This window comes from Sardina pilchardus, chromosome 18 (assembly GCF_963854185.1).
Source record: "Sardina pilchardus chromosome 18, fSarPil1.1, whole genome shotgun sequence".
NCBI classification, from domain to species: Eukaryota; Metazoa; Chordata; class Actinopteri; order Clupeiformes; family Clupeidae; genus Sardina; species Sardina pilchardus.
In genome coordinates this window covers 7,811,503-7,833,829 of record NC_085011.1, presented here as the reverse complement: position 1 = coordinate 7,833,829, position 22,327 = coordinate 7,811,503, and the positions used below count along the sequence as shown (strand labels likewise).

Below are 22,327 nucleotides of genomic sequence, written 5' to 3'. Positions count from 1 at the left end.
GAGGGGGGAGGGTCTGTGGCCCCAGCCACAAATGGGTTTGTGCAACTCAAGCTGTTGTGCATTTAATGTGCGCTGATCCCCGGTGCTCAATCACAGGCGCGCGAGGTCACCTCTCGCCGGGCGAGCGCCGGCGCGCTATCTCGTTTCCCCATCGCTCGCATCGCTCGGACTTCCTGCCGCACGCTCTCTGTGGTTCGTCTGCTCCGGTGGCGTCCACTTTGTTTTCCTCTCCCTCCCTCCCTCTCTCCCTCCCTCTATCTGTGCTTTTTGAGGAGCCAGCTGTATTGTGTTCTTTCTCTGTCTCTCTCTCACTGTGTGTGTGTGTGTGTGTGTGTGTGTGTGTGTGTGTGTGTGTGTGTGTGTGTTTACCCTGGCCCTGTACTCCCTGACAGGAGCTGTACTCTCCCACTAGCTGCGTCTTGCATCTCAAAGAGGACGAGACAGGAGGGAGGCTCTCTTGCAAAGTACAGAGGACACGCAGAAGACACAAATAGACCTCCCCTACAGAGTGCAAGACACACACACACACACACACACACACACACAATGCTATATACACCTCCCCGTAAGCTCAGGCCCCTGTCTCACACATCCTACACCATGTCTAGAACACACATGCTACGTCATGCAGGGGGACTCTTCACTCCCCCTTCCCCTCAACTCTCCCCTCACGCAGAAAGACCCAAGCGCTCTCTCTCTTGTCCTCTCTTTTTTTCACATATGTCCCCCACCGTGCCCCCTCTGTGTCGAGTCCATATGGCCAAGCGCTAATAAGTTAGTTTCCTCCACCGGCGAGCTCCATCCCGTCCATCTGGCCCCTGGGATGGGCTTCCACCTAACAGGATTAAAGGCTGCACTCTTCACCCCCTCCAGGCACCACCGGCTCCTGTGATCCGAGCTGTAAAAGCCAAAGGCCGTGGATCACAGCATCACAGAGCCGATCGCACCCATTGATCTGATTGATCAGGGCCAGGTCCAGGCCCTAAACCCCCCCCGCCCCCTTTGCCCTCTGGTCTGGGCAAGGCTCGGTTAATGTGTCCCTGGGGTCCAACATGAGAGACTGCAGGTGGACCTGAACTACAGCCGTACATACAGAGGCCAGACCAGCCACCCGACGATGATGGAGAGAGAAAACAGGTGGGAGAGCAAAGGGGGTGTGGAGAGCGAGGGGATGGGGGGGTGTGGGGCTGGGGTGTGGCAGTATGCCAAGAGCAGAGTTAAGCGGGACATGGTGTGTGAATGAGAAGGAATATGATTATGGAAAGGAGGCAGTGGGACAAAGAGGTTTGGAGGGACAGATTTGTGGAGTAAAGTAACCCTCTTGGATTGGAGGCAGTCAGGGGGAGGGAGACTGAAAAGTAAAGATTGAAAATAGCGAGATGGGAGTTCGGGAGACGAGGCGAGGAAGCTGACTGTGGCTTCATTTTTAGGAGATTGGGGAGGAAACGTTAGAGCCAGCGCTGGTAAAAAAGCAGTGTTCCGTGTTCTCTTAAAGGAGAGTGTCATATGCATGCAGCCTCTCCTGTTATCTTGAAAGCACAGCCAGCTGCAGCCGGTACAGTCGGCACTCTGAAGATTCGGCGACGAGACGAACTGTCTTTGCCGTTGTTATGGTGTTGCGTGTTATTTTTGCCTTCTCCTGGCAGCCAGCGCAGCTTTTGCACTACTCCTAGCTGATGAAGTGCAATTTAAAACCTGAGACTTGGTTGTGTTCCTTGATGCAAATCACCAGACAACCGTATGTGTGTGTGTGTGTGTGTGTGTGTGTGTTTGTGTCGCCCATTTCCCAGAATTACTCTATAAACCCACCAAAAAAAGGAAAAGCGTCTGAAAATGTATTCCCTTTCTGCCGCATTTTAATTTTTCTTGCCTGTCTGTGTTTTTTATATAATTGCTTTCTTTTTAGTGAATTGTTCAACAGAATTGATTAATTGTCGGAGTTAAAGAGCCCCTGGACTCTGTAATGGCTTTCCTGTAAGCCATCCAAAGTGTAAGCATGCTGTCTGGTGGCCACTGACTTACTGCAGCCTCAGGTCCCCATTGGGTGAAATGAAGCACATTGCACACTGACATCACCACTTTTTACCACCACCACCACCACTGCTGCAGACCTAGCGTGTGTGTGTGTGTGTGTGTGTGTTTGTGTGTGTGTATGGGAGAGAAAGGAAGAGAGAGAGAGCGAGAGAGTTTGTGTTACATGGAAATCATCAGGGGATAACAACCAAGACTCCAGACAGTAATGAGACCACCTGCTCCAGGGCCCCTCTACACTGCCAGTTATGTTTTATCAAAGCTCCCTACATATGTATTGGCCTGTGTTGTGGCAACAGCTGTAGAATGAGTGAATAGTTAATGTGCATTCGATGGGAGTTGCTCCATGTTCGGGCAGGTTCCCTTTCTTATACACCCCACAAATGTGTATTCGTCTGCACCTAGAAATTAGTCTGGCTGTCATCATACTAAGCTCAATCTTTTTAGTCTGAGTCTTTATTTCTACTGCACAAGAGGCGTGATCAATGGGCATAGTTCAAATGACTATTCTTTTGTATAGTCCTTCATTTAATCAGACCAACGATCCGGGTGCGCCTTTCGGATAAGCTAGTGATTGGATCCAGAACATGTGGACAGGAGGCAGGAGAGATCGATGTGCAGGTTTCCAGCCTGAACTGCAGGGCGAAATCCAAATCGCCGGCAGATCAGGCAGGGTTTACCCAGCCCACCTCGAGATAGTTTGAGTTCGTACGTCACCAGTCACTGGGTTGCTGAAGCGGACTGGTTTGATGATGCCAGCATGTGTTCTCAAAGTGCTGCAGTTTTGGAGCGGGGATTGCAGCCAGAAAATGGGGCTGAAGCTAATTGGCTTAATGACGGCCTAATGAATGATTTTTCGGCTCAAGCAGTGCAGCAGCTCTGCCTCCCGCACTCTTAAAAGCCTCTCCGGTGTAATGGACGGAAGCCATGTTTGACCATTTTGCTTCATAACACACAAACATATCTGCCAGTTTGCTAGATTATATATTATATAAAAATAAATAAATGAAAGCCCCTTTCACCGCTGACCTCAGATGAATGTTGCCGTTAAGCCACTGATGTACTTCATTGGTATGTTTCCCCTCAATCTCCAGCACTGAGCCCCAGCTGATAATAATAATGATGATTAAATAATCACGTTTCTGGCGTTCCTACTCTGCGGTGCTAGTGTTAACCTCCCTACTCTTCCGTCTCTTCCTGAGTGCTGCCTCCATGCTGTTCCTTTGCCCGATAATGAGCGTGTGACCCGGTAGGCCATGCGGTTCTGACTCATTAGCCGGTCGCTAATGAAGCCCCTGTAGATGCAGAGGAGTTGGGGTTGGTGGGGGTTGGTACTGTTGCCGATTTCGACTGATAGGCTACACCCTCGCTTTGTTTTGCCAGTCCTGTTGATTGGCTGGACGGAAAGGGTGTAATTAGCTTGACCCGCATGGTACACAGGTATTTCAGGATGCTAGCAGGGTACCTGGTTGTAAAGGGTGGCGTGCTGGCCTCTGGGCGAGTGTCGACAGCGTGCTAACTCGAGTGGCAGCGCCATGATGGATGGGGCCCCTGATGGGCATCTGGGCTGCAGGCCCACGGTCCTGCCGAGTGACCTCATCACCACGGCAAAAAGTGTGTGTGTGTGTGTGTGTGTGTGTGTGTGTGTGTGTGTGTGTGTGTGTGTGTGTGTGTGTGTGTGTGTGTGTGTGTGTGTGTGTGTGTGTGTGTGTGTGTGTGTGTGTGTGTGTGTGTGTGTGTGTGTGTGTGTGTGTGTGTGTGTGTGTGTGTGTGTGTGTGTTGAAGGCGTGGGCAGGTGAATAAAATATCACCACCACCAGTAAGAGCTGGAATGGAGTGCAGCCCTACAGGGTGGGCGAGTGAGCGAGGCAGGGAGGGAGACTGACTGATTGATGACTAATTGAAAGTAAGGTAAGAGAGAGTGGAGCTTCTGCTGCCTTTTTAATTGGTCTTGTAGCGAATTAGCCACACACAAGATGAGTCGAATGGAGATGGCAAGCACACGCGAGCGTGTGGAGGTGTGAATTGGACCCCCTCAGGGTTGACGCAGTGCAGATGCCCTTGTCTAGGACGTGGCTCTCTCTCTCTCTCTCTCTCTCTCTCTCATCTCTCTCTCTCTCTCTCTCTCTCTCTCTCTCTCTCTCTCTCTCTCTCTCTCTCTCTCTCTCTCTCTCTCTCTCTCTCTCTCTCTCTCTCTCTGGGTCCAGACGGGGACTAGGGCAGGACATTTGTCAACGTCACCCGCAGCCAGTCTCTGCCTCAACTGTCACCAAGGCGACAGGAGTAGGCTGCAGGCGTGCCGGCTGTGTGTGAAAGGTGTGAATAAAATGTGTTTGTGTGTGTGTGTGGAGGCAGTCACACTGTGTGATTTGTGTTCATGCTCTGCACACCCGAGCCTGAAGGACAAAACCATGAAATGAACTGGAGATGAGGACTTCTATGGGCCGTATGGGTGCAATTGTCTGTCTGCCTCTACGCACTCACCCGTGTGCGCTCTACGTGTATGTGTGTGTTTGCGTGTGTGATGGAGGGTGGTGGGCTGGAAATTTTGGAAGGGTGAAGGGGGTTTAACTGGCGAGTGTGATACTGTGTGTGTGTGTGCACAGGGGTTTGCTGGCCCACAGTGGTGTTGATTGCAAGCTGCTGAAAAGCTGACGTGGCACATTGCCAGGTGAGACCAGCAGATACAGTAGACGGCCGCCACGGCCCAGCGCCACAGCAGCCCAGTCCTGAGCTACAGCAGACGGGCGCGGGAAGGAGAAAAGGGTCGGGAGGATGTGGGGGTGTGGGGGTGTGGGGGGTGGTGGTGGGGGGGGGGGGGGCAAGAGCCAAACAACCAGCAGCCAGGCTGTCCATCACTGCCCAGCCCAGCGCTGCGCCGCTGCCACCCTTTCAGCCTGAGGCTGTGATTAATGAAACTGGAGACTGCAGCGCCACAACCTGCCACGGGGGAAGGGGAGCCGGTGGGTTGGGGTGGGGTGGGGTGGGGGTGGGGTGGGGAGGGGAGGTGGCTGTTTTGGGTTGCATAATGGCCGTCGTGGTCCACACCCATAAGGGACTTTTTTTAGAAAAAAAATGACCTCATATGGGAAGAATGTATACTAATGAAGCCCGTTGCAACTCTTAAAGATGTAGGCCTGCAGTTGTGTTTTAGCGAACAGTTCCTTAAGGTCGTACTTTAGTGTAGTTTCCACTTTTGATGCCTACTAGTAATTGGGTTGTGTCTCGGCCTGCAGAACTCGTAGTGGAATATGTATTCCATCTGTATGCCAGAGTTGTGTTCTGACCTAGTAGTTGCTCACTTTGAATAAAAGCATCTGCCAAATGAATATGTAAATGCGACGTAAGCTGAGAAATCTGGGATGCCTGGTGAAGAACACCCCCCCCCCCCCCCCCCACCCCCAGCCCCCTTCTCCCCATTAGAATTTCTCTTCTGTTTAGCCTTCTTTTCAAGTTCTATTTTTCTCTCCTCCTTTTCCTCCTCCTTGCCCATTTCCCCCATCATCCTCCCCTTCCTCATCGCCGCTGTGTCGTTCTGCCTCCTCGTCTTCTCCTTTGTGATTCGGCAAAGGCACTGAGACGGAGTGATGGATACATAGAGCGCAGTCTTGTAGAGGACGGAAAAGTAAGGAAATGTGTGTGACGGGTAGTGCGGGAAAAAGGACGGGGGGGGGGGGAAGGGAGGGAGGAGAGAGGAGGGCGATGAGGCGAGGGTGTGGCTCTCCCCTTTTTCGTTGTGCAGTTCTGGGAAAGGCAGGAGCCCGTCAGTAACAAGCGCCTCAAGCTATTAATTGTCTGCAGGAATGTTCCGGATCTGTTTCCTGCAGCACGAGCGCCAGAGTAATGAACCAGCGAGTGTAAGGGAACTATGTGTTAGAGGCCGGGGGGGTGGGGGTGGGGGAGGGGGAGGGGGTGGGGGTGGGGGAGAGGGGCGAGATGTAGAGGTAATGGAGAGAAGCGAAGCCCCAAGGGGACGAGAGGTGGAAAAAAAAAAAAAAGGGGAAAAGACAGAAAGGTGAGAGACTGCAAAGCGCTGGCTATGTTGAACTAGCGGCAAGGTGAAATATGGGGGTAAGGGTTGGACAGCAGAGGGTGTGTTTTTCCCTTCTCTTTTTTACCTCCCCCTCCAACCCCCCCCCCCCCCACACACACACACACACACACACACACTACCTCTCTCTCTCTCTCTGTCCCTCTACTCTCATCTGAGGTTCTGATGTATGCGGTTCTGTTTGGTTTGGTTTTATGTCCCTCCAGTGAGGTCCACATATGTTGGGCCTGTCAGCAGGGGACCCCATAGCACCAGATCAGTGATTCGGGGGGAAAGAAACGGAGGGAGCGAGGGACAAGGAATGGGGGAGTGAGATGTGGTTGCACACAGATGTATAGAGGCTCATCAGTCTTGGCAAGCTGCAGCATGTTCCTGGGGTCTTTATTTTTTTGAACACACACACACACACACACACACACACACACACACACACACACACACACACACACACACGCACAAAGCCACACACCTCTTTTAAAACGATCACACAGCCATTTGCAAACTCTCGCAGGCAGGAGCATGCCCAGTCTCCTCCGTTCGTCCTCGTTTGCACAGTTGGTTCAGCCACTGTTCATGCCGTTTCAGGAGGCAGAGACAAGAAGGGCCATAATCAAAGCCTGCACCAAATGGCTTTTGCAGGAATCTGTTTTCCTAACAAGAGGTAACAATCCCCATGAAAGGTAGTCTGGTCTTTCCATACAAGTTCACTGTGCAAGTGTATAAACAGTCGATTGTTCTTAAATAACAAGAAAACACTATTGTCAGCTGGTCTAATGTGTAGATCTGTTGGGTAGAGTGGTAGTTTGGGACCTGGCAAGGTGCAATGAAGAATAAGATTTAAAATGTTGCAAACATAGGTGAATAGGTGTGAACAATTTTCTGTTTGCCTTGATATTTCCCTGAAGGTTTGTGAATGCTCAACATTTAAGGAGGTAGATCTCTGTGGTATAACTTGCAGGGAACTGGACATAGGGTTACTGTTGAAATTGAGTGTTTACCCAAAATGGTTCAAATTGATCTGTTTAGAGAAGAAAAAAAAGCCTGCTGCAAAGGTTTGCCACTGTTGAGGGAATTTCAATGCATCTCAGGCTTGGTGGTGCTGTGATTGTCACTATTGTGTGGTCTTTGCAATGGCACAGCAGATGTGCTTTTGACTCCTTGGTGTGTGTGTGTGTGTGTGTACTGTCAGTTTGTGCTCTGTCAAAAGGAGGCTTGTGTTTGTTTTATCAGAGCAGTAGAAAGAAATGTACCTGCTATCTTTTGCCATCAGTGTGTGTACTGTCCAGATCCTTTCTTCTCTGGCTAAGCCTCACAAGCAGCGACTCGTCACGCACACTCCACTAACTCGCCTTCATTTTCTTTCACAGTCACACTCGCTTGCTCACTCGTGGTTTGCTCTTCCTCAACTGCTGTGTGCTGTTGAAACTTTTTGAAGGTCTTGAGCTCGTCCTGCGGTAATTGTAGTCATCTGTTCTCATCTCGCTTCCTGACAAGACCAGGTGTCGGGTCAGAAGCCGATCGCAGGAAGAAGCAACGGAAAGGTCTGAATATGCCGGGAAAGTCGATGATGTGTGCGTGAGTTGGGGACCGTGTCAATCGGATAAGTGGTTGAGTGGTTAGTCATGGTGGAACTGAGGGTGTTTGTGGTTAACTAACATGCCGTCTCTGTGGGTTGTACCATAGACCAGTGTTTTTTCATGAGGTCAGTAGATGGAATGACCACCATGTTGGGTGGTGTTGGATTTATTGAGTGCTTGTGGTTTGGTTTTCCAGGTGTAGGGCCTTGTTTGGACATCTGTGTTTGGTCACCACTGGGTCCTCAGCTCTTGGAGTCCACGTTAGAGGCCTGGAGAATGCTGAGGACATTCTGCCACACTCGCAGTGGTAAGGATATGTATTGGTAAACAGTCAGCAGTATAGATGAGCGTGAAGCAGGAGCTGCCTCTGAATCATCTTGGCGTATTAGTCATGGCTCCACGGAAGAGTAGATGGGGGCCACACCGTGAAAATGATTGATCAGAGCTCTGGCTACGCCTGATGTGGCAGAAAATGTGAGGGAACAGAGCGAGAGGGGGGGGGGGGGGGGGCGTGCACAATATGGAATAGCACTCGCGCATCATCTCCAGTCAAACCTCCACAACATCGCCCTCATTGGAATTCACTTCTCCTGAACGAATAAAGGCTCATTATTGCCCATGTTTGTTCAGCCTGAACAGGGGAGCCATTGTTGCGGATGGAACATGACGCACTGTGCTATTCTGCCGTAGCCATGTAACCGTGTGGCTGTATGGAGCTGTCAGTGCGATCGGGAGTGCTTGCTTTTATCCCTCTTGACAGTCCGTGGTTCTTTTGAGCGATGTACTCATCAGGAGAGCCATTGACTGATCCAGTCATCGTTTGCGACTCGCGTCACGCGGCCGCCAGGAGTTGACAAATGACTGACCCGTAACGAGGGGAGCACAACGCACGGCACAATCAATTTTCCCTCCTAATTAGCCCTAATGGAATGCCAAGTCCCTGTTCGGTTCCCTTAATCAGGAATGGGTCCCCATGCTTGTCCCCTCCATGTTCTGCTCTCGACATCTGCAAGGTTGTGCACAGTGCTGCGTCTTAATCTCAGATGGTCATTAAATGATGCCCTTTTTAATGGTAGAACAGGCTGTATTCCTTCTCCTAAGTAGGTCCTGAGATGTTCGTTAGACTAAATTAAACTGCATGACTTCACGGCACGCTGATGGCCAATTAATGTCCCTTCGATATAATCAAAGTGGAGCCGAAGTAATGAATGATCACGGAGTGAAGGACAAGTCCTAACTAAATCAACCCCGGCACCAGCCTAATGGGTAGCGTGTGGCCTGGTTGAGTTATTCTACTGGCAAAGTGCGCTGTTTAAACGCACTTTATTCTCTGCGGAGGCTTGCGTGTGTGTGTGTGTGTGTGTGTGTGTGTGTGTGTGTGTGTGTGTGTGTGTGTGTGTGTGTGTGTGTGTGTGTGTGTGTGTGTGTGTGTGTGTGTGTGTGTGTATGTGTGTATGGTGTCTTCACGCTCAATCAAACGGGCCACCAGCTGTGAGCCCCCTCAGGAGCTCCGCGTGCAGGCGTCACTCACACTCCCGCTCCCCCGCTTCCTCCCGCTCTCCTTCTGCGTCTGCTTTTGACCGAGTCGGGCCCTCCGGAGATAAACACAACATTTGGAACCCGGCAGCTGTGGCGAAGGAAGCCGATCCAGTCTGCAGTTTATTCCGCGCGGCAGACGATCCTCCGCTCCTCCGCTCCTCCGCTGCTGGACCCTGATGGATATGCGGCGTTGTGCCTTAAAAGCGGGGGACCGCCTGCGTTTTAGATTATAGACTTTGACTCGTAATGTGTGGTGTTTCTGCACAGGTCATTTAGCCGGGCGCGCCTCATTACCTTTCCGCCGAGAGCCTGCCGACGCTGCGAGGAGAGAAAAATATTATGAATGTCCACAGTGCTTCGTTGAGCGCAAATATCGCATCCCCGTGTTCAGAACTATTTTTTTTTTTTTTAAACCCGGCTTCGAATGCCTGGAAGAGCAACTTGCAGAAAATCAGGAGAACATTTTACCCTCGTCACACCTTCCATGGCTAACAGAACTCGATTATTTTAGCTGTGTACACACACACACACACACACACACACACACACACACGTACACGTCATGGTGTTCTCTAAAAGCAGAAGTTATTCTGTTGGAAAACTCAGACCTAAGCGATCTCCATTTGTGCTGGGGGAAAAAAACAAACCCGCTGAGCCATAATTTGATGAAAAAGAGAGGGGAGCAAAGACATTGTCCCGCATCGTGAAATCGAGCAGCTTGACACCCACACAATTGTTTAATTTGGCGGCAGATATTAATTCACGGCGCCTAATCTGCCATGATTTCAAGGCGAGGGACACCTTTTTAATATATTTATCTTTCTCTCTTCCCCTCTCTCGCTCGCGCCGTGGGCCTCCCAGGTATGCTCCGTCAGTGTGAATTATCGTCCGCAGATCTCGGCAGCTCTCCGCATGAGAAATGAACGCCGCACGTACTCTCCGTATGCATAATCAGCCTGCCAGCTCGGGCTGAGGGATGCCGGGCCGGACGGACGGGCCGTCAGGAGTGATGGCTGCGCTTATCTGCGCTGACGGCCGCGTGCCAGCTTTAATTGGAGCGATGAGCTGGAGGAGGCCAGAGTGAGACGCTGAGGTGTGCGGGGGGGGGGAAAACAGCAGTGACGCGCCGCGGCATAGTCAGTTCTGAGGCGTTCTGTGAGAATGAATGCATCATTGCACCGTGTCTGTACGCTGAGGTGCCAGGGTTATTTTGACACGGCATTGTTGCGTGTCCCTGTGTGGCGTGATCCGTGTGTGTGGCGTGATCCGTGTGTGTGTGTGTGTGTGTGTGTGTGCAAATGAAGTGCTGCATGCCGTCCAGCGGTGTTTAATCAAGTCACCCAAGGCCACTGCTCAAGCATATCTCCTTGTATCAGTAACCTCCGTGCAGATCATTTGGATCCATTATATCCTGCTGAGCTAAGCTAATGCATCAGGGCCCTCCACTTGAGCTGCCTCTAAGATGCGTCTGAAGCTTGGCTCCCTCCAACAGTGGGTTTCTACCAGTAATTGGGCTCCTTGGAGGCCCTTTTCTCTCTCGCGCGCTCTCTCTTTTGTTCTCTCTCTCTCTCTCTCTCTATCTCTTTCTCGTTCTTTTCTCTCTCTCTCACTCTCTCTCCCTCGCTCTACCCCACCCAAATCATTATTTCCCCTATCTGAAGAAGCTCAAGGTGCACTCACACTTGGGAGTCTGTTCTTCTCCGTCTTCACTTATTCATCTTTGTTCTTTTTTTTCTCCCCTCCACATATCTCCCCCACCGCTTCATCTGGAGCCCCTGACTCAGGGAAGCGTGTCATTTTCCTGAGGACCGCTTCATTTTGCCCTCCCTTTTGCTTTTCATGCTTTCGCTGTCTGAATTCATCACGTCAACGAGGCTCGGCTCGGCTCCTGCACGTCAGCAGTCCTGCCTGCCTGCATGTGCTTCCTCTGTTTCTGCCTTCATCCCTCCCCCCCCCCGGATGACTGGAAGGTGGCCTTATTGCTCCAGCCTCATGTTGTCATGTGGTGCATAAACAAGTAGACATGTGCACTGCGTGCAGGCTGCACGCATGACGTTAGGGTTGACGAGGCGGCACGGCGATCGCAGCGGAATTGAACCTGGGGACGACCGATTGTCAGGTGGTGACTCTATCGCTGCTCCAGTGTGACCGTGTATTTTGTACACACACACATATATACAGTATACATAATATGCGCACACACACACACACACACACACACACACACACACACACACACACACACGCCCACACTGCAACCTTAATGAGGCAGGAAGATGAGACTTCTCAGTGTGACTCTCCCTATGAATTAAGTATGGCTACATGAGCACTAGTCCATGGGGTTCTGCTGCTCTAGGCTCAGCTCTTCTGGGCCCTCGCCTCCTACACACACACACACACACACACACACACACACACACGCACACACAGAGGACATAAAACCTCTCTCCCCTCGGCACTGAGAGCATCATGGCTCCCAAACGACGGAAAAGATCACCCAGACCTGGCGTAACCCTCGCACACACTCAGAGATTTTAATGGTTGGAGACATCAGGAACATCAGAGGCTTCACCCTCAGTGACTCTGGATTTAGTCACCAACCCTGCACCTCCACTGCCCAGATGAGTTGACGGTCCCCCTTTCATTCACATCTCTGGCGTTTCATATTTTTGTCCTGCAGTTCCAAGAACTGGATGCTGTGAATGCAGTGGAGTGTCCTGGAAGTATGGCATGGCCTCTGGGAACCTTGAGAAGAAGACATTGATGTCACATAAGAACATGTCTCTCATGTGACATGATGGAGCAGTGTATTTAAAAAAGAAAAGTTCTGGGGGGCGCTGTGGCGCAGCAGGCTACAGCGTCCGTACCATTTACGGGTCCGAGTGCCCACGGGGACCCAGGTTCGAATCCGGCCTGCGGTCATATCCCGATCCCACCCCATCTCTCTCTCCCACTTGTTTCCTGTCTACGTCTTCACTGTCCTATCATAATAAAGGCAAAAAGGCCAAAAAATATACTTAAAAAAAAAAAAAAAAAAAGAAAAGAAAAGTTCTGCCCTAAAACATGACTTATCGGAAGTCTGTGGTCATCATAGCATACCCTTAGCTTGTTCCCCAAGCGGAAACAAGGATCAACTGGGCAAAATATTATTTTTCCCCCCCTCTCTGTTTCACACAGCACTCCATGGGCCACGGCCACTCTTTCTCCCAATGTCAAACATCCATGCCGAGGCATTTAAATGTCACCCTTTCAGGAGATGTTTAGTCAGTTTCTCTCCATTAGCAACATATAATAGAATCAGCGTGTTTACTCAAGCACGGATGGAGGTTTGTGTACGTGTGTGACTTATGCAGCTGTCAAAAAATGTGCTCACCTTAGCAAAGGGCAACTTTCCACAGGGTGCCTCTTGCCCCCCATTTTATATACGAAAAAATGGCGTCTGTATGAGCTGCCCCGCACACCTGTCTGAGGGGAACGTGAAGGGCAACGGAAGGGTAGAGAACACACCATGGTGCTGTGACCCTGCTGAACACTCGGCTGGATCCTCTCCTGCCTTCTCTGTGCACAACGCACAATGCTCTGTGCATGACTCCTGCACTCCAGAGGCATTTCTCCTCCTGGTTAGGAGTGTTTTGGGGCGCTGTTCCTGCATCTATGGGTGCCTCTCATTCGTCTTTTATACATCCTCCCTTCCTTCCTCGGTCCTCGTCCTCACTGATCTACATAAGGAATGATGGGGCGGCAACGATGGGATAGTCTATCCAGTGTTAGTTATAGATCAGTGGGAACGCTGCTGTCCTGTGCTCCTCCTGAAAACATGATGAGGGAGTCACAAGACATGGATGCTAGACACAGTTCGTGTTTCACGTTATTTACGTTGCATTTCAATTTACATTTAGAATTCAGATGATGACGTGCAAAGCCCTCGACATGTGCAATTCTAGCACATGCACTGTTAACATGAATATACTCACACGGGCAACTCTCTTGTCAATTTGGTGTATATATATCAGATGCGTGCTAAAATGGGTATTTCTCCCAATCTAGTCACACAAAAATAGACGATTCTCTGTTACATGCATGAACACATGCACAATAACCCAGATGCAGGAATTATACTCAAACAGTCAGACACCATACATGTGCATGCTCACTCAGACAAATCACACACACGCACACGCATACACACACGCACACGCATACACACGCACACACGCACACACGCATACACACGCACACACACACATATGCCTACGCTTTGCCCTGCAGGCAGCTATAGTGTTTCACAGCATCCAGAGAGGCTGGCGTGAAAAGCTTCAAAGGAAGTCATCATTTGCTGTTTGAACACAACGCAACTCCCCTCCCCCACGTCTAACGGCCTCTCCCTCACACACACACACACACACACACACACATGCGCACACATGCACATGGGTAATATCCCAGTTAAGCTATCATTTTAAAAGGCCCAAACAAACCCCTTACTGATTACCCTGAATAAATCGCTCCGAATGCAAACTCCGCAATAGATCTCAGTGTGGATTCCCTTTATCCGATTGCAGGTTGGGGGGGGGGATAAAACGTAAGCACATATACCACAAACACGCTCACATGTTTGCCAATTCATCAGAAATTCCCCTTGAACCAAGCATTAACCCAGATTATCCTTAATCTATCAAAAGAGCAGCCCCAAACCCCTCTGTTGTTTTTTTTCTCTTTTTTTTTTTTTATCAACCAGTGCCACGCATGTGCAGACATGAAATATCATGCTAATGTGTGATATTCCCATCTGGTTATCGCTCACATTTATCTGTACGCTGGTACGCGGCCCATATCTGAGCACACACGGACGCATCTCCGCTGGTGGCAAATCCTTCACTGCGTGAGCGGGGAGCCCTGGATTAAGACGTCGTCCATCCAGTCTGAATTGCCACGCGCACAGATGCCGTCGGCACGCAAGTTGCCCGTCTCTTTTGGCCTCGGCCATCAGGATAAAACCTCTGAGCCGGGGGGGCTTGATGCTCCTCCAACCCCCCACCACCACCACCCCACTCAATTCCACCATAAACACCACCACCACCACCACCACCCTAATCTCTGGTCTGCCAGAGAGAATAGGAGCAGTGGGGGGCGTGGGCCGATGGTGCAGATGGAGATGGAGGAGATGGTGGTGTTACTGGGGGCAAGCCAGGGCAGGGGTGATTATTCCCTCCAGCTTCCCCGTTTGCCTGGGTGTGGCAGCCTTTAGTAGAGGCTGGAGCTGAAAGTAGGGGTTTAATAGGTCAAAGGTCGGGGGAGTAAATGCCCCCCTCAGGCCGCCACACCCCAATCCCCCATTAGCACAGCCCACATATCTCTCCATCTCAAGGCATTGTTCAGTCCCGAGGATACGGCATTGCTCTGCAGAGAAAAGTGTGTGTGTGTGTGTGTGTGTGTGTGTGTGTGTGTGTGTGTGTGTGTGTGTGTGTGTGTGTGTGTGTGTGTGTGTGTGTGTGTGTGTGTGTGTGTGTGTGTGTGTGTGTGTGTGTGTGTGTGTGTGTGTGTGTGTGTGTGTGTGTGTGTGTGTGTGTGTGTGTGTGTGTGTGTGTGTGTGTGTGTGTGTGTGTGTGTGTGTGTGTGTGTGTGTGTGTTACAGGGAGAGGAGTTGGTGTGGGTTTTTTTCCGTTTCTTTTCACTTTCTGTATTTTCTTTTTCTTTTTTTTTTCTCTGTGGCTCCCTAATTTCATAGCTGTTGGCATGAATTTCCTTGGAGTTACTGTGCTTCTGTGTGTGTGTGAGACAGTGTGGACATAGGTACTGTAGGTGTGCTTGTGTGTGTGTATCCAGATAGAGAGAGTGTATGTGTCCAGTTAAGGTATGTCTGGTGTGTGTGTGTGTGTGTGCCCAGATAGAGAGAGTGTGTGTCCAGTTAAGGTATGTCTGGTGTGTGTGTGTGTGTGTGTCCAGATAGTGTGTGTGTGTGTGTGTGTGTGTGTGTGTGTGTCCAGATAGGCTATGTCCGGTGTGCAGTGTGTGTGTTTGACCTGAGGCAGTGGGCTGTGGCAGGGCCCATTAGTCAGTGCTCCCGTTAGAGAGTCTCTCCCGTTAGAGGGCCTGTCGTTTGCGGCGCCGCCCCGCCATCCTCCACCTGAGTGGCCTCGCCTGTGCCAGACACCCAGACAGATGTGCCCCGCACAAGCCTATTTATCTCACCCACCCAACCACCTCCACCCCCCTCTCTGCTGTGTCTGCTCCCATTTTCTTTCTCTGTCAGTCTCCCTGTTACTCCTCTTTTTTCCCCTCCCGTCCCCTCACCTGTTCTCTACTGCGCTCAGGTTTTTTTGTTTTTTTTTCGTTTTTTTTTCTTTCCCAGGCTTCCATTTTCTCTTTTGTCATAGCTGCTTTGCTTCCTCTCCCTTCTACCTTTGTGCTTGTCTCTTCCTCTCTATCCCTCCTTCGATCTCTCCCTTTTTTCCCCCGATATCTCTTTCTTCCAGTTAGCATCCCCCCCTTTTTTTCCTCTTTCCCCTCTCTATCCCTCGCTCTCTGATTACTATCTCATTTTTCCTCAAAATGACCTCTCCTCTGGCTTAGAAGTCTCACTCTCGCCGATTGATGTCGAGCGGCTGTGTTTTTATAGCTGTGTGTGTGTGTGTGTGTGTGTGTGTGTGTGTGTGTGTGTGTGTGTGTGTGTGTGTCTGTCTGCCTGTGTGTGTGTGGATTTGTGTCTGTTTGCAAGCAGACCAGCAATAACTGAAGAGGCATCGCAGTGTGTGTGTGTGAGTGAGAGTGTGTTTTGACAAAAGTCGGATCCATGCCGAAGTGCACACAAGCGCCCGCTGTGTGTGATGGTTGGCGTGTGAAGTCGGCGCGCGCTCCTCGGCTCTTTCTCTGGATTTGGCCGGCTCCCCCCTCGGCTTTGGCTCGGGGGCTCGGGGCTCTTCAGGGGTTTTGTTCCCTCCGTCTGCGCACTTCATAAGCACACACTTCACTTTTCCTCTCGAGCCTTCTGGAACACACACTCGGCTCCCTAGTCCCGTAGTCTGGGGCCCGTTTTTTTTTTTTCCTGCCAGTTTTAACTTGCATGTTGCGCGTGTAGAGGGCCAGGATGGTTAAGAAGTCAAAGAAACCCACATCCCGCTTCTTCCTCTCTCCTGTGTCCTCTTCCAGAAGTCGTGACCTTTTTTCCTTGAAATAGCCGAGGGTCTCGAGATCCAGGATAAGCCTCTGAGAGCCATTTAAGTGCACTTTTGCTATGGTCAATGGATTAGTCCTCCCGGAGAGAGATATGAGCCATTAACTTATAGAGAATGTCCCTCCAAGCTTCACTTGAAGATACATCCAGCAGGCTCAGAGCTTGTTCTGCAACACACACACACACACACACACACACACGCACATACACACACACGCACATACACACACATGCACACGCTTCTATTCACATAATCCAATATGCCTGATTTAGAAGACAGGGCCACTCTAAGCGTCCATTGTCTTTGCTTTGTTCCTCTTGTCTGTTACCCCGTGTCTGTTGGCTGTTATCCTCCAAAAGAAAAAAATGCTGCACAAGGATGAGCAATCAGCGCTGCGCTGCTCTAAAAATACGGTTTGCCAGCGAGGACGACAAGAGAGCATACAGCATGAGAAACAATGACCCACTGTTCTCCTTTTGTCTTCTGGCAGTGCTCCGCTGTGGTTTAGAGTCGGTGGCGTGGGGGGGGGGGGGGGGGGGGGGGGGTTACTGTTAAGTTTGTAGTCAACAAGATGGCGGTTTGGCGTTCGCACTGGTTCATGAGTTAATAGAGTTAAGGAGAAGGAAAGAGTGGTTTGATGGAGTTAATGAAGGACGTTGCTGGTCAGCACTCTTGGAGGAAGCCATTGTTGGGAGCGCCTTTGATGAATGAGGGAGGTTTGTAAAGTTGAGTCACATGCATATGAGGTGTGTGTGGGGGGGGGGGGGGGAGTTGGCATGGGTGACGTTTTTTTCCCTGAGCATTTCCCTCAACATCTGTGTGTGTGTGTGTGTGTGTGTGTGTCCATGTGTCCATTCACAGTGATGGATGTACTTCATTATTCATTAGGCCTGCTGGGGGCTGGCAGGGCCTCTCAGTACGCCCCAAGAGCCCTCATGCCCAATCACACACACCACTGAGGGGGGCTCTTCAGGTCTCTCTCTTCTCGCTCTCTCTTTCTCTCTCTCTCTCACACACACAAACACACACACACACACACACTCTTTCACACACATTCTGCAACATGCAAAAAAAAAAAAAACTGTTCTCGTGGCTAGTCTGTCAAAGCAAGGCATGGCTGCACCAACAATTTTTTTTTTTTTTTTTCTCCCTGTAACTCAGACATCACACAGCCATCAATTTCGCTGCGACGACTTATGAGTTCACCATACAGTTTACGTGGTCAGACCAATTGGCCAGTAAAATTAATCCTGTAAGGAAATATAGGAAAATGTGGTTCTGGGGCACGTTCAAGGACAACAGCAAGAGAATGCCTGGGAGCAGTGGAGAGAGTGCTGTGTGAGAGTAACTAGGAGTGATGGAGTGAGGGGGAGAGAGCGGAACCGTGGAGACGGGGGCCCGGTGCGGAGAGAGCCAGCGGTCAGCTGAAGACGACCGTCCGAATCTCGGGGCGCGGATGACCGCTGACACGGAGGTTAAGAGCCATTATGGGACGCGACGGGACTCGAGGCTGTGGCGCTAAACAAAAGGCTTTCGCCAGCTCGGTTCTCAGGCTGTGTCTCCCATAGGCAAATAAAATGGTGCACACAGCTTGTGCAGTAAACAGCCATTTTAAACAGCTGGACGGCAATCTGAACTGACTCCTCTTAAATGTCTTGCTCAAGGGCGCCGGAGCAGAGTCCTTTTGCCATAAACTTGTGGCATGCACACACACAGCTCTGGCTTGTGAAAAAGGTCTGACCATAGAGGTCTGGATTTGTGTGTGTGTGTGTGTGTGTGCACATAGGATTTATTTTGTTGACGTCTTGTTTGGACTCTGTCCCCTTTAGCCTGTGCATTTCTTATTATATCTTGCCTTCTCCCTCTTGTTCATTCTCCCTTTCCTTGCTTTGGCTTTCATCATTCTTTCTCTGCTTCTGTGTCTTTGCCATGTTTGTCTTTGCTCAAGTAGGTTGTATGCATGTGTTCGTTGGTCACTGTTCTGTGTCCCCTGTTCTATCGGTTTTCCTTTTGCCTAGCTTAGAAATAGTGGTGAAAACGCCTTCCCTCTCATTCTCTCTCACTCTCTCTCGCTCTCTCTCTCTCTCTCGCTCTCTCTCTCTCTCTCTCGCTCTCTCTCTTTTCTGTCTCACTGTCAGATAGGGGCAGCCAGAGCAGGCCGGCTATCACGCCTGCATGAACACACACACACTCCAGCACCTGCACCTCATCTCACGTCGGCTTTGTGCAGACAGTCCAAAGCGGATGTCTAGTCTCCTCTCCTCCCCTGCGCTGAATGGAAGGGAAAAGCGGATTGCGGTTCAGACAGGAGTGCCCGCGTCTGTGTGAGCGGAGCTGAGCTGAGCCTCTTGCCCGTCCTCCCCTATCGAGGCCCCTTGTACGCGGCGTTGGCAGCCGCGCGGGCGCCGGAGGATTCCGCTCTCCTAAATCAGCCGCCGCCTCGCCACGCTGCAGCCCGGCTGATTTATCTCGCCCGTGCTTATTATTCTTTTCATTTTCACCGTCGGCCCGTTATTTAAAAGGCTCGCTGTGTCCTTCCGTGATTCCAGAATGTTCTCGTTCGGCCTTCGCCTAGGACCGCGTTCTGCTGTGTCTCTTTCTTCCAATCCACCAATCCTCGGTTATGCCTTCTCTCATACATCCTTTTTTTACTCACCTTTTCTCTCCTGCTCTTTCCTCCCCATCTCTGTGTTTCATATCATGTGGGTTGTAATTAGAGTGCGCTCTCTTTCTCTCTCCCTCACTCCCTCTCTCTGTCTCTGTCTCTCTCTCTCGCTCTCTCCTTCTCTCCATGGCATCGGGGGCCTGGACGGGGGCTGCTCTGACTGGCAGCTCCGTTGTGGCGGCTGTCGCCTGCCGCCGCTCTTTTCGCTCGCCCTGAGACGAAGGCCCCGCGCTAAATTGGAAACAGCGTTGCGCTAATCAAATGTCACAGAGATTGCGCCGTCTCTGGAGGGAGTTTGTGCCGTCGCTACCTCACCCTCTTCTGTTCAGTACCCCCCCCCCCCCCCTTCCACCATCCCCATCAGACCCCCCCCCCCCCACCACCACCACCACCACCATCAGCCACCCCCCCCCCCCCCACACACACACACACACACACACACAACCAAATTTGATTTTGATCAGTTGTGTGGAAATGCGTAGATGCACAGCATGAATGACCACCCCTACCCCCCGCAACACACACACACCCCCATGAATATAATCATGTTTTAATCTTCTATGCTGTCAGCTGGTGTAAAGTTTCTCACACCCCAATACACACGCGCACACACACACACACACACACACACACTATCACACACACTACCTTCACTGACTATTTCATTCAAGCGTAACCCCCCCCCCCCCCCCCCCCCTCATCTCACCACCATTAGTGTGTGTGTGTGTGTGTGTGTGTGTGTCCAGTGTGTGTGTGTTTGTATTCTCTGTGAGAAGCGCATGGCTACCCGGCTGACGGCCCATTGATCAGCCTGGCGTTAAAGCCAACCGAATTTCGGACCGCAGGACGCCCAGCAGTGGAGCCCATCCTGCAGCCAGCGGATCCCACATTAGACAATCAATTAGTGGCCCCACGCTCCAGTGGATGAGTAATGGGCTCCCTCCGACGGGCCGCGGGGAAGCAACAGGGCCGCGTGGCGAAGGGCCGACTTTATCACACACAGAGCCCATAGGTGAAGAGATACGGAGATGGAGACGGAGAGGTTGAGACTGGAAGTCTAATGGGAATCACGATTTAGTGGGATTGAGGAACATCGGCTATAATTAGTCAAAAACAAGTGTAACTGACATTTGTTTGCCGGTCTATTCGGTTCCATAGCAAAGATAACCAAATGTTGTTATTCTTAACTGTAGCAACCCACTACAGTGAACAGCTATTCACATGTAATTTTTCTTTAAAAACATTGATTGATTTAAATGATAAAACTGTATATTAGCCATCAGAGCGTTCGTTACTGCACCACTCCACAGACCTTTATTCAGTGGTCAGTAGTTGTTACTGCAACCAACATTTTGCTCTCAAACCAAGATGGTCGACCAATAGCTAGATATGTTGGCTAGAGCAGGAATATCCTGTCAATTCAAGTTGAGAGCTCAAGTGCACATATTCAACGAGAGTGGACATGTGTATGACCTGAAAAAAGCATATTTTTGTATTTATAGTGTTCAAATTCAATATTGTGGGGCTTCCTTCCTATAACGTCATTAATAAGGAAGCATATGGGAAATCTTATGGAGGACAGCCTCATCAATAGATGGCAGTACGATTTTGCAGTGGGGTGTGGAGAACGGTGGCACTGGATTGCGCAGTCATCACACCTCGAGTCTCGTGTCCTTCCTCTGACACCGGTGTTTAAAGGCGATGGATGAGCAGATGTGGAGACGGATGGAGGGGGGTGGCGTCTGGCCCCTCTGGTTGGCCGCTCGGGTCCAGAGGGGCGGGACCACTCACCGGAGCGGAACATAAGGTGTGGAGGCCCTGCGTTTGATGGATGGGTGCGTGTGGATGGGTGTGGTGTTGATGCTGGGCTAGATAAATGAGTGCTGCGGATAGACAGACAGGTGGATGGATGGATGGATGGATGAAGTGAAGGTAAAGGTGCAAGAGTTGGATACCGTTTGCGTGGATGCCGTTTGTGTGGAAGCAGGACTGTTTTTGTTCTGTTCTGTGCGGGTTTTAGTACGAGCTGTACAGAGCAGCTGTGGCCCCGTGTTGAATCTGGGAAGCGGCCAACTCTGATAGTGACCGTTTGTTTTGGCTTCGCTATCAATATTGGGATAGCCACTGGAGGGTGGAATGCTGCTCTCAGGGGGACTCTGACACTGGTGTGTGTGTGTGTGTGTGTGTGTGTTTGTGTTTTGAGGGAGTGCACTCTTCGCTTCTGAACTTGAAAAGCTGAAGTGGACCCGTATGTTGTGGTGTTTTTTTTAAATGATTGTTTGTAGTTAAGATATGTGGAAAGAGCAAACGTGTGTGCTGGTGCGTGTGTGTGGGCCGTGTGGCAATCCTGGGTAAGCCTGCAGAGTAGAGATGATCTCCATACTGTTTTTATCTCATTCTACCCCATCGAGAACAAAGGAAACTTCTGGAGCTTTCCAAACACTCCACAACCCCCCCCCCCCCCCCCTTCCTCCTGTTTTCCCCTCATCGCTCGCTCACTCTCTCTCTCTCTCTCTCTCTCTCTCTCTCTCTCTCTCTCTCTCTCTCTCTCTCTCTCTCTCTCTCTCTCTCTCTCTCTCTCTCTCTCTCTCTCTCTCTCTCTCTCTCTCTCTCTCTCACGCTTTTCTTCTTTTGTCCTTTCCCCGCTCTTGTTCTTGCTTCTGTTGTCTCTCTCTCTCTCTCTCCCTGTCTTTCTCTCTGTTCTGTTTTCTCCTCCTCCTCCCCTTCACTCTGATCCCCCTCTCTCCGGCTCTCCTCCTTTGGGCGTTGCTGGTCTGATGGCAGGAGGACTAAAGCATTAATGGGTCCCCCAGACACCGCCACTCCTGCCGCTAGCCTGCAGACAGTCAAGTCACGAGGGGAGTCTCACTTGAGAGAGGGCCAGAACTAAATCACACATACACACACACACACACACACACACACACACACACACACACACACACACACATACCATAAGGTCCATGGCTTATCGCAACACGAAATAACTTTCAAACAAAGAAAAGACCTGGGAAAAGACAAAAACAGGAAGACCAAGAAAACGAAAAAGGGAGGGAGTGTGATGCAGAGAGATACAAAGACTGTGTGTGTGTGTGTGTGTGTGAGAGTGACTATTTGTCAGCAGTGTGTCTCAATCTTTCAGCCACTTTGTCATTCTCAGCTGCTGTTTACAATCCATTCAGCCTTGATAGAAGTGCAGATATACACACACAGAGTCTATGAAGAGCACACACACACACACACACACATACACACACGTGCACACATACACACTACTGCTTCCACTCTC

General features: G+C 50.7%; 1 protein-coding gene across 1 annotated transcript in view; it reads left to right on the top strand.

Annotated features, from left to right (window-relative positions):
- Positions 1–22,327, top strand: part of ndst2a (N-deacetylase/N-sulfotransferase (heparan glucosaminyl) 2a) — a 115,476-nt gene that overhangs the window by 47,035 nt on the left and 46,114 nt on the right. The window lies entirely within an intron of this gene.